Source organism: Chiloscyllium plagiosum, chromosome 26 (genome assembly GCF_004010195.1).
Source record: "Chiloscyllium plagiosum isolate BGI_BamShark_2017 chromosome 26, ASM401019v2, whole genome shotgun sequence".
Taxonomy (NCBI): domain Eukaryota; kingdom Metazoa; phylum Chordata; class Chondrichthyes; order Orectolobiformes; family Hemiscylliidae; genus Chiloscyllium; species Chiloscyllium plagiosum.
The window spans coordinates 44,711,730-44,724,775 of NC_057735.1; the positions used below are offsets into that span (position 1 = coordinate 44,711,730).

The window sequence follows — 13,046 nt, forward strand, 5'->3', positions numbered from 1 at the left end:
GCCAGAGACCCGGGTTCAATTCCCACCTCAGGCGACTGACTGTGTGGAGTTTGCACGTTCTCCCCGTGTCTGCGTGGGTTTCCTCCGGGTGCTCCGGTTTCCTCCCACAGTCCAACGACGTGCAGGTCAGGTGAATTGGCCATGCTAAATTGCCCGTAGTGTTAGGTAAGGGGTAAATGTAGGGGTATGGGTGGGTTGTGCTTCGGCGGGGCGGTGTGGACTTGTTGGGCCGAAGGGCCTGTTTCCACACTGTAAGTAATCTAATCTAACTTTAGGTAGGTGCAGCAGCTGTGGCAGGCCATCCCATGGAGGATTCCTTCTCCCATGCTGTGGTCAAGCTGAGAAACCCATTTTTCTTGTGAGTGTTTAAAGGAATTGGAGCAAGTGCCTCTGCTTTGGAGTCCCCACTCTTTCTCACTTCCTGGCTGCTGACCCCTTTAAGTTGGAAGACCTCTGACCAGCCGCCCAACTCCACAAGCTCACTGGTATTCTTCAATGGAATGGTAGCTCCAACCTCTGGCTGTTATGGGAAATGACAATGAGTGAATGAGAACCAGGTCTGTGATTCAGGTTATTCAAGGATTTGAGTGTGGAGTCATAGAGATCTACAGCACAGAAAAAAGCTTTTCGGTCATCACATTGGTGCTAGTCAAAACCAACCACCTAATTATTCCAATTCCATTTTCCAGCATTTGACACCTTGACACTGCAAGTGCATATTATTCATTATTTGTTACCTCTCAGTTAAGGTTGAACTGGAATGTTCGGGTGAGTATTAGGACTGGCCTGTTGTACTGTGACACATTCCTTTTCAATCTATGATAATGGCCATTTAACACCAGTGTGTATTTCTATTTCATGACATCTAAGTAGAAATACATCCTTAAAGCCACAGGATAGTACAGAACAGGCAGCAGATTTAGTCGAGAGCTTATAGCACATACACAAAAGTTCAAGAATTAATGCTTAACCAAATACCCTCAGCACTGGAGCACAATGTTTGAAATCTATTTGGGAAAGGATTGACCTGCAACTGCTGAGCATCACCAGCTCAGGAATTGTAGTTGCTGCTGAAATTTAAGACAAATGGAACAAGGTTTCGAGCATATGCTATTTGTTAGCCCTGTGTTTTTTCATCTGTAATCAATCATAGTTTATGAACTTGCTGTGATTATTTTCTATAAATTGAACAGAGATCTAGGTTACGTCTTCCATTGCCTGACAGAATTAGATAATACAGGCCATTAACTAAATTGAGCTGTTTCCATGAACTTGTGTATGTCACAATCCATCAAAGGAGAGCCATTGAGAAACGGTAACCTTAGAGCTGAAGGATTCCCCTGTCTTGAGAAAGGGCTGTTTTCCAAACACATAACTTCACCATTCCCCTGTGCTGTTTTACAAAGTAACAGCAATATCTTTCATTGCCCATACATCCCACATCTTTTCACTGAGGTCTTTGGGGGTGCATTTCATAACATTCAACCAGATCCCAGAATTAAAGTGGGAGTTCAGAACATGCCACAAAGCATGGAACACATATATTTGGAAGCATCTATACTTCAGTAAGCACCAGAATCTCTCTGACTCAGTCGCCGTACACACATCAGAAACAAAGTTTGCCCAAGGTGAAGTAAAGCAGTGAGGACCTGGATCCTAAAGACTAAAGCAGTGAATTGCAGGATCCAGCAAGAGTAAAGCATCTGTTGCATTGGTGAACAACAGAAGAAATGGTGCAGCTCCTTAACAAAGTGAAACTATTACAGTGAAAACGGTCAAAGAAGGAGGGTGGATTACGATGAATGAATTCAATGTCCAATCAGTTACAGAAAGAGAAATAAATAGAGGGAAGAAAATTAGGAGAAATAAGAGATAGAAATGGATTATCAGTGGACCAAACTAATGTGAGTATCACTGACTAAGCCATCATTAAGTGTCCATCCCTAATTAGTGGTAGTGAGCTGCCTACTTGAACCACTACTATTCAAGTGATGAATGTATATCCATAGTGCATTACTTAAGACAATTCAGAACTTGAAATACTGAGACTCAACACTTACAATAAAAACAGAACATACTGGAATACTCAGCAGGTCAGGCAGCATCTGTGGATTGGGATCAATGGGCTGAAATATTAGCTTTATTTGTCTCTCCACAAATACTGCCAGACCACGTCGAGTACCTCCAGAAATTTCTAATTTTATTTCAAGTTCCAATGTCCTCAATAGTTTGCTTTTCCATGTAATCATTCATTTTCTTGGCAAGAGAAGTCAAATTCCAGTCACCACAAGCATCAGCACATTGTTAAAAGAGTACAAAACTTGTTAATTATTAGACTCAAATCTTCGTGGTGAGTTTAATGAGCAATTAATGTGAAAATGCAACAACCTTTCTCTAAATCACAAATGACACTAGTTTTTGAGGCCAATGGAACAACACAAATCATTCAGCAACATATGGCAATTTAGTGTTCCTGGGCTATCTCCTTTACACTGCAGATTGCTGACCAACTTACACATTTATAACAGTGTGCATTGTACAGACACTATTATTTATTCAGAAGAATCTAGCATGAAGCAGTAATGCACCAAAACTCCATAAAACATTTCATATCAGGTTCTCTGTTGGCCTTTGAGGAACACAACTTGTGATCCTCCAGCTGTACATGTATATTATCACAGTAACAATGGGTTGATTTTAATTCTGAATTAATAGATGGGTTTGTAAAATCTTAGTCGAATCAGACAGAATCAGTTTCATAAAAGGGAAATTGTCGCTGACTAATTTATTAGGGTTTTTTGAGGAAGTTTCAACCAAAGTGGATAAAGGGGAACTAGATGTATTGTAGTTGGGCTTCCAGGATGTGTTATTGACAGAGAATTGGCTCATGGGCAAGAAACAGTGAGTGGAAATAAGGGTTTTGTTTTCAGGTTGGTGATCTGAGATTATTGGGTCCACGGGTGTCAGTACTGGGACTGCAACTATTCACAATGTATATTAATGACTTAGAGGAAGAAAGCAAATATACTGCACTGCAGATGATTGTAGACAACATAAAAATAGGTGGAAAGTGTTGCGAGAAGAATACAAACAGGTTATAGAGAGATAATAGGTAAGTAAGTGGGCAAAAAGTTTGTAAATGGAGTAAAATGAGAAAATGTGAGATTGTTCATTTTAGAAGGAAGAACAAAAGAACAGTATTATTTAAGTGGAAAAAAACTGCAGAAAGCTACAACACAAAGGGACATGAAACACAGAAAGCTAGCACACAGGAGCAGCATGTGTCAGGAAGGCTATTGAAATGTTGGCCTTTAATTTCTAAAGGACTGGAATATAAACATACGCAATTCTTACTGCAACCACACAGGGTGCTGGTGAGTCCACATATGGAGTACAGTGAGCAGTTTTGGTTCCCTTATTTAATGGAAGATATTATTTCACTGGAGGCAGTTCAGAGAGTTTTTCCTCAGATGATCCTCAGTACGGTGGGATTGTCTTATGAGTAAAGGGTAAACAGTTTAGGATTCTACTCATTGGAATTTAAAAGAATGAGAGGTGATCTCATTGAAACATATTGGTTTCTAATGGGGCTTCACAGGATAAATGCTGAGAAAGTGGTTCTACTTGGGAAGAATATAGGACCAGAGGCAATAGTCTTAGAATTAAGGAGTGTCAATTTAAAACTGAGATGAGGAGAATTTTTTTCTCTCAGAGAGTTGTAAGTCTTTGGAACTCCTTACCACAGGCAGTCATGGGGCAGAGTCATTGTGTATATTTAAGGCTGAAATAAGTATATTCTTGATCAGCAGGGAAAAGGCTATAGGGAAAATGCAAGCAAGTGGACGTGGGGAACGTAGAATCAGTCATGATTCTGTGGAATGGTGAAGCAGGCCCAAGGTGCTGAATGGCCTACTCCTGTTCTAATTTCTTCTGGTCTTATGGATCTGGAAGCACTACTAACAAAAAGAAAGTTAAAATATGAGGTGCACATAAGGCAAACAGTGAGTAAAGGGAGAGCTGGAGGGAGAAGGTTGTCAGCACTTTGAGTAAGAATGTGACAACTTCTTAGTGATTAATTAGGCTGGGAGAGTTGTTTGGTAAAGTTGGTTATTTTGGGGGTTTTTTCGCCATGAAGATCATAACACCCAACTCCTCATCACCTATTTGGGCTGTGAATGCAGTATTTGGCCACTAATAGGTTTCTCCCTGTAAATTGCAGAGGATGTCCGGCACAGACACAGATGAGGTCAGTCCTTGGAAATAAACATTACAAGTCTGACAGTGAGATGAACATCCGGCCCACTATCTCAAAAGAACTCCAGTAGTTGCATGGTATGTGGGGATATCCTGAAATAATGAACAGTGATACGATGATGCTGTGGAGAAGTGATAAGTTCTTTGCCTGCTTTAGTAGAATGTTGTCATTACAACATAGTAAGTGACCATTCAGTCCATCAAATCCCTGCTGGCTCATTGCAAGGCAACTGGCAATCTGTCCCCATATCCTTCCATGCTAACATAATTCACAACTCTAATATGCTTTGGGTTAACAACAAAATTCCAGCCTCCCTTCTTACTGCCAAATCTGTAATTTTAATGTTTTACCATAATGAACAATTTTCCCGGAACAATTCTGTTGAATGAGTCACGCTGAAGTCTGCTTTATCCAACAGAAAATGAAGCATGGCACATCAAAAAAATCTCTCTAAGCTTTCTTATTTATTTTAATTCATGTAACTCATTTCCAGTTTAGTCACTTGCTACTTTAACCTCCAAAGGACAATCATTCAATTCCCAAACGGTTTCTTATTCCTATCCTGAAATAAAGTTAAGGAGACCCATTCTCAGCAACGTGGAGACAATAAAATGGAATTTTGGGAGTTGACCATTATTCATGTTGTGATCTTCGTTTAACACACTAATGTAGAGAGCTATCCCCTTCCACAAGGTCTTATTTCATGTTGCTTGTCAGAGCAATGCTAAACCTACCCCTAATTTATAATAACAATATCTTGCATTTGTAGGTAAACACACAAGGGCACTTCATGAGAGTATCATCGGTGGTAAAAGTTGACACCTAATCAAAGGAGGAGATAACAGGACTGGGGACTAAATGCTTGGTCAGAAAGATAAGTTTAAATGAGTCTCATAAGAGGACGAGACTCCAGGCTTTGTGACTTGACAACTCAAATACATTCCTGGCTTGCACTCCATGTTTGACTTTCCATAAACTTGAGGTCATGCAAAACGTGGCTACCCACATCCTTATTCTTACTATGTCCCTTTCACCCTTACTCACTCATCCATACCATCTCCCAACCAAATGATGCTTTAGTTTTAAACTTCTGAAACTTGTTTTGAAATCCCTCCATGTCTCACTCCTCCCTATTTCATCCAGCCCCCACTATCCTCTGTGATATCCACATTCATTGCAATTCTGGCCACTTGAGCATCCCTGTCTATAATCACTTCCCTATCAGTGACTGTGTCACTACTATTCTGAGCTTTGGCATATCCTCCATGCCTCGCATTCCTATTTAAGGCATTCTTTAAAATTCTATTTCTTTGACCAAGGTTTTAACTATAAATCCAATTGCACTTCATTTGATGACCTTTGTCAAAGTTCTGATGAAAGTTCATAATTCTGAAAGTTTAACTTTATTTCTTTCTCCACAGTTGCTGCCAAACTGTTGTGTATATCCAGGAATTATCTGTTTTTATCTTTGTTCATAGAATGAGTCCATAATGATCCCTATTATGGTCTCCTCAAGACAAGAAATTCACAGTATCCAAAGATACCACCAGATGATGGAAACTTATTTACTGTGAGTTAAAGCAACTTCACATACTACTTAACATAGGAACAGGAGTAGGCCATTCAACCCATCAAGCCTGTTCCACCATTCAATAAGATCAGGGCTGATCTGTAGCCTAATGCCATATTTACAGAGAATAACTCTGGGGCTGCAAACATGACTGAGGCCTTCCTTCAGGCTGAAACATCTACAGATCCCCTTCTCCAATTTTGTGCTTCAGATAACATTGATGGCCTTTCTAAACTCCTTCAACAAACTTGATGGCCAGAGTATATCAATTAACATGCCAAAGCTATAACCATATTTGGTCCCTGCACTGATTAATTGGAACGTTTTAGACTAAAATTGATATATCTTAGGGTAGTTTTTTCCACTAGAAACTCATTGTTATAGTCAGTTTCCAAGGATATTAGCAACAGATTTGCAACTATTGTTGAGAATCATATTTGTGAGTTACTTTTTATAAAGAATTAAGTTTAAAGCATTTTCCAAAAGCTTTGTCTGGTTTAACTTGTGGTCAGCCACATTTGGAATATCTTTGCTAATAGCAGTATTCCTTCAGTGTATTGTCTGAAAAGAAACTCTGATTTTGAATGTAGTATGGAAAAGCTGCAGCTGCATGAATTCACTGGACCTCCAAGAAATCTCGCACATGAATTCTCATCCCTCATTGTCAAACCTGATGAATCTAAATACCATTGATGTCCCTTCAAGTACACAATAAACTTGCCATACTTACCAGCCCCTATGCACTGCCAAAATTCGCAGGATTAGAATTCACCTGACGAAGGAGCAGTGCTCCAAAAGCTTGTGACATCTGACAATCAAAGTGACAGTCTCAATTAATACTTACATTTTCAAATGTTACATAGTGTAACTAGGAGTGTTGTGGCATAGTGGTAGTGTCCCTATCTCTAGGCTAGAAGTTCAGGTTCAAGTCCCACCTCCTTGAAAATGTGTCATAATTTTTTCTGAACAGCTTGACTAACATAACTAAATTGTTCTTTCCAATTTTCTCTCTGGCCTCTATCTCATAGGGTGAAACCTCAACTGAGCCTAGTCAGACATTTGATTTCTGAGCTCCTTAAAACTGAATTAAAATTCTAAAAAAAGTCTAATTGCATGTGGGCTGGGAATTCACATTTTGTTACATTATAGAGTTCAAACTAAGGGGCATATTTTTAAGGTGAGAAGAGAAAGATTTAAAAAGGACGCGAGGGGCAACTTTTTTACAGAGGATGACATATGTGTGGAATGAAACATCAGAGGAAGTGGTAGATGCAGATACAGTTATATCATTTAAAAGGCATTTGAATAAACACATGAAAAGGAAAGATTTGGAGGAATTTCGTCAAATGCAGGCAGGTGGGACTAGTTTGTTTGGGAACATAGTCGGCATGGACTAGTTGGACTGAACGGTCTGTTTCCATGCTGTATGGCTCTATTTGTCCAGGCCTCTGGAGCCAATGAAAATAACTGCTAAACTGCAATGAGAGATAATAACGTGCAGTTGCTGCCAGATCAGCAGAGGTAAGCTGTTCCTTAGCCAGAAATTTTCTTTAATCCAGCTGGGAATGAATTCATGAAAGAATTATATTGGCCGTTATCCCAGGCTATGCTGCTTCTGGGAATCTGAGACTACCAGGAAGTTATGACATAAGCTCCAACCACAGTGAAGGCCTTTCAGGTGCAGGAATGGCATTCTCACTGCAGTTCCATAGGGCCCTGATGGTGAAGTGGGGAAGCAAGACCAAATAAACATTTAACATCAGCAAGAACTGGCGCCTGCTGCAAATATGACGGTATGTCTATTGAAAGCTGCCATTAAGTTGACACGGCCAACAGCTTGAACAGTAATAGAGAGACAAGTGAGCAGCGACAGGCAAAACGACAGGGTTTCATTCTCACAGAACACTGGTTTAAATTTATTTATTTATTTATTATTGTCCCATGTAGCTAGGTATAGTGAAATGTCGTGTTTTGCATGTAGTACAGGTAGATTATACCATACAAAGTGCATTAGGGTCACAGAACAGAGTGTGAAATACAATGGCTGTAGAGAAGGTACACAAAGTGTGAGATCAACATTAAATTTGAAAGGTCCATTCATATGTCTAATGACAGCAGTGAAGAAGCTGTTCCTGAATCTGTTGGTCTGTGTGTTTAAGCTTTTGTATCTTCTGTCTGACAGAAGAGGTTGGAAGAAATTATAACCAGGGTGGGAGGAGTGTTTAATTATATTGGCTGCCATCCTGAAGCAGCGGGAAGTGTAGATGGAGTAAATGGTGGAAGGTTGGCTTGCATGATGGACTTGGCTGTGTTCACAACTCTCTGTTGTTTGTTACGGTCCTGGGCAGAGAGGTTACCATACCAAGCCATGATGCATTCAAATAGAATGCTTTCTATGATGCATCTATAAAAATTGGTCAGAGTCTTTACAGAGCTGGGTAACCAACTCTTCATGAAATAAAACAAAGGGCACATGATCAGAGGAAGGAGTGAGGTGGGTGGGTGGGGAGAGCCAATGACCATGAGCTTTGAGGGTGGTGGTTGTGGTCTTGGGGGCAGGGGTGGTGAGGTGAGATCATAATTCCTCCTAGTGGTCTGTTTTAACTCCCTTCAGTTGCTTCATCAATACCCTCTCTCCCATCAAACAGTCAGAATGAAGGATGTTCACATTGTTCAGTATTCCGCAAATATCAAATCTGTCTCTGTTCATGTGCAGCAAGATTCAGGCAACCTTCAGGCTTGGACTAATAAGACGCAAGTGACTCAAGCCCCAGGCAATGACCATCCCCAGCAAGAGAAAATCTAATTATTTGCCCATGACATTTAACAGCATTACCATCACTTAATCCCCCACCAACAGTCCCATGAGGGTTGCTATTGATCAGAAACTGGACCGGTATATATGAATCTACAAAATAGGCGCAGGAGAAGGCCACACATCCCTTGTATCTGCCTGACTATTCAATAAAATAATGACTTGAGGTGAATGGATTCCACTTTCAGAACCCCCTGTTGCCACTCATGGAACTCGGAGGTCAATGTAATCACACAAATATTACAGGGAACGTTGGTCAGGATTGTGATGGAATACTGTCCATTTGCCTGGATGAGTACAACTTTAACAACACTCAAGAAACTCAACACCATCCAGGACAAAGCAGTCGGCTTGTTTGACACCCCATCTGTATCATCACTGCCTGTGATTTTTGTGTGATTGCATCCAGGACTAGAAATGAAACAGACTAGAAGGGACTTGATTGTCAGTAAACATTACTTTTTATTGAATGTTTTCTTCTATTATGGGACAGGACCTAACATGTGGCTTCTAAATAGACCTGTCTCCCAGTAGTTATGGTGAATACATGTACTCATGAGTTCTTACATCAGTGATGGTGTAGCCTATCTTATTTCCATATTAACATTAACCTATTAAGCTGCACCATCCAATATCTTCAACATTCACTCTCTCCATCACTGACACACAGTGTGTACCAGCTACAAGATGCACTGCAGAAACTCTCTAAGGCTTCTTCAATAGCACTTTCCAAACCTCAAACCACTATTACCTAGCAGAATAAGGGCAAAGCTTCCCCTTTAAGCCAGTCATCATCCTGACTTGGAAATATATTGTTGTTCAGCTGGTGTCATTGGGTCAAAATCATAGAACTTCCTCCCTAACAGTATTGTGGATGCATCTACTCCAAAAGGACTGGACCAGCTCAGAAGGGAGGTGAGCACCACCTTCTCAGGGGCCATGAGGGAAGTGGAATAACTGCTGGTCCAGTCAAGGAGGCCTACATGCCTTGAATCATTACTTTTAAAAAAAAAATTCTAAATGAGGAACAATTCCTTTAAAAATTGGGGCAGTTGGTCACTCTGTTACTGAACGTACTCCATTTTTCAGCAGGACAGTGCCTTCAATGGAAGAAGATCCATTTGCCAGTGAAGAGGAAAGCTCACAGTAGGACCTCCTAATTACCTCTCCATAAGCATGGCAAACCTATTCCGTGTGTTTGACATGTTGCCAGGGTTGGAGGGTTTGAGTAAAATGATAGAGGTGGAATAGGCTGAGGTTATTTTCTCTGAATTGTCAGGGCTGAGGATTGACTTTGTAAAATCATGAGGGGCATGGTTAGGGTGAATGGCCAAGGTCTTTTTCTCAAGATAGGGAATCCAGAACTAAAGGGCATAGGTTTAAGGTGAGAGGGGAAAGATAAAAAAGGGACTGAAGGGGCAACTCTTTCATGCAGAGAGTGGTACATGTATGGAATGAGCTGCCAGAGGAAGTGGTGGAGACGGGTAAAATAACAACATTTAAAAGGCATCTGGATGGGTACATGAATAAGAAGGGTTTATAGGGACATGGGCCAAATGCTGACAAATGGGATTAGGATAATTTAGGATATCTGGTCAGCATGAATGAGTTGGTGATGGTATGATTCTGTGAATATAGTGATAGGAAAAATAAACATTAACTTAACAGAGGTGAGGGATGATCTACAGAAGAAAGTGGTTTCTGATGTTGTCCAGTTTTGCTCATTTCCTGAAGACTTCACAAAACAAATGTGTTTTGCGCAGTAGCTCTGAGTTCAGAACAGGATCAGTTGCTGGGTCCAAAACTGCAGCATGACTGTGTGTGAAAGCACTGTCCTTATACTCACATGCCATCTACTGTTCAACAGCAGTCTGACACACAAACCTCACTGCTCTGGGAATACTGATTTCCCAGTGCCAACACGGAGCTCTATTGATTGGTAAAATCTACAAAGGCTCCCTTTTTATTTAAAACTCTTTTTCATATTGATCAAGGCAAAGGACCTTGAGCTGGAAAATTTCATTCAGCCGCATGGAGGTGGCCACAATAATAACCTGCATTTTTTTGCAATAACCAAACCAAGAAAAGGATTTTCATCAGAACTGGTTCTGATTCTGACTAAGGGTAACTGGACCTGAAAAGTTAACCCTGATTTCTCTTCACAGATACTGCTAGACCTCCTGGGCTTTTACAGCAATTCCTGTTTTTGTTTCTGATTTCCAGCATCTGCATTTCTTTCAGTTCCTAATTGCTTCTTGACTCCTGGAACTATTTCCAGAAGGCTGTTAAGACATAAAAGACCTCGGGCCTCACATACAGGCCATACCAGATAAGGTAAGGGATCTAGCAAACCAGATAACTGATAATATTCCTTGGTCACCATTGGACTAGTTTTTCTATTAATTGCATATTTTAGTGAACTCCAATTTCACAATCCCCCTTGGTGGGATTCCAGCCCGTGTCCCCAGACCATAAGCCTAATGGTATGGATTATTAGCCTAATGATATTACTATTATTTTATCACCTTCCCAGCATGACCTTGCCACTCTCAGTGCTTCCTCCTTGTGTTGCTGAACATGGAGGAATACTGCTTCATCCTCTGAGGGGAAGGGGATGGTGGTATTGACAGTGAGTTGCAATCAGCAGAATTGTTTAATGTGATACCATGAGGTTTCATGGGCAGCAGAGTGAATGTCCATGACTTCCAGGCAATTGTTTCCTGATTCTATACCACTATTCTGGTTACGCTGCGGGGTCTGTACTGTCAGTGGAACAGTCCATACACAGGGATTGTGATGGTGGTGATTGGGACTTTGTCTGTAAGATATTATTCCATAAGTATGACTTTAGCGGGGGGTGGGGGAGGGAGGGGGTGGTGTTGCTTGACTAGTTTGTCAGACAGCTCTCCCAATTTTGGCTTGCCCCTCCAGATGTTAACTAAGAGGACTTTGCAGGATTGACAGGCTGTTTCTGCCATTTTGTTTCTGATTTCCAACACCCACACTTCTTTTCGTTTTTGTTTTCTGTTTCTGCTGTCGTCTTTTCTGTCAATGAGAAGATGACAGCCATGTGCCAGGTTGAACAATTAGAGTAAGAGAGAGCTGCAGACAAACATCAGGGGAATGGATGATTCATGGAGCACGGGGGGGAAAGTAGAGAGGGTTCAGGAGGGAATTGTACACAGCATGGGATATCACTCACTGAAGATACCAGTTATTAATAGTTACCAGTTAGCTTACTTCTGTAAGATGCCGGTAGGATAGGACGCTCCAGCTGGAGCCCAGCCACTCCAACCATTTTTTTTTTCTTTTTCTCTCCCTCTTTTGTGGTTTTACTTCTCCTCTTCTGCCTTCTCTGACACTTGACCTGGGACACCTGGCCCTGACCTCCAACCCATGGCCTCCGAAGTAGTTTCGGCGGCCCAGAGGAGGGACGCCAATGACCAGTGGCCTGAAGCGGGGCAGCCAGCAGCCAGCGACCTGATGCAGAGGAATAATGGCCTAGTGAGGAGCATGGTGACATCCAATGGTCAGAACACGTGGAGGCCCCCTACAATGGTCTGCTGTGGAGACCCCTTCTTGAGAGACTGCAATGTTTGTCTTTTTAACTTTGCTTCTTGTCTTTCTGACCTATAGGTATACTGTGTATAGCTGTAATGTAACTTGTTTTTTCACTTCTCTATTCTGTAACTAAGGACTGTATCGAAGTACCTTTGTACTTAAGATGACACCGTGTGTTGGTGTCATTGTTAAACTGTAACTAGCCTTGTAACTGAAGAATCTGTACCTCATTACCATTGTACCTAAGATGGCACTGTAAGTGGCGAATTATAAACTTTTCACTGTACTCATTTGAGTACATGTGACAATAATGCAAATTCAATTCAATTCAGTTATCTGCAATTCAATCATGACAAACAGGCAGCCAAAAGCTGTGCAGGTGGAGTGTGACAATCCAGTTGTCATTGACATTGTGGCAGTTTACTTCACGTGTGGATGGAAGTGGGTAGTGAGTGGTAAGAAGATGGCTTTGTGTGGATCGTGGAATAGAGGGGCCATGTGAGATGGAAAACACCAATGGAATTGCTGTGAACTGGTTAATATGACAGTGGGGGAAGGATAGAAGGTCACTTCAAGCAACTAAGAGAGGTAAGTTGAATTGAAATAGAGATGAAATCACCATGATTAGATGAGGAATCAGTCAGATCAAAAATACAAGAATGGGAAAAATTCTATTGTGGCAATTCTCCATTATACCAATGTGGCAAATGGACCATACCTCAGTATAATTCTCAGCACCCAGTCTCAAACAGTGTTGAAATCTGTGTGTGGGATATAGGTAAAGCAGTGTTACTTCTACAATCATAATTGCTTATGCAAGGTAAATGAACTCACACCAGTGTTTA

General features: G+C 41.1%; 1 protein-coding gene and 1 long non-coding RNA gene across 2 annotated transcripts in view; both read left to right on the top strand.

Moving 5' to 3' along the window:
- Nucleotides 1-284: 284 nt before the first annotated feature.
- Nucleotides 285-10,007, top strand: LOC122563307. The gene is made up of 4 exons (XR_006315556.1): nt 285-358; nt 4,220-4,332; nt 5,734-5,825; nt 8,542-10,007. It is a non-coding gene; the product is annotated as an uncharacterized LOC122563307 (long non-coding RNA).
- Nucleotides 10,008-12,630: 2,623 nt separating this feature from the next.
- tmem9 (transmembrane protein 9) overlaps nt 12,631-13,046 on the top strand; it is a 99,733-nt gene continuing 99,317 nt past the window's right edge. Inside the window, exon 1 of the mRNA XM_043717021.1 lies at nt 12,631-12,789. The gene's annotated coding sequence lies outside the window, so the exon portion shown is untranslated. The remainder of the gene's footprint in view (nt 12,790-13,046) is intronic.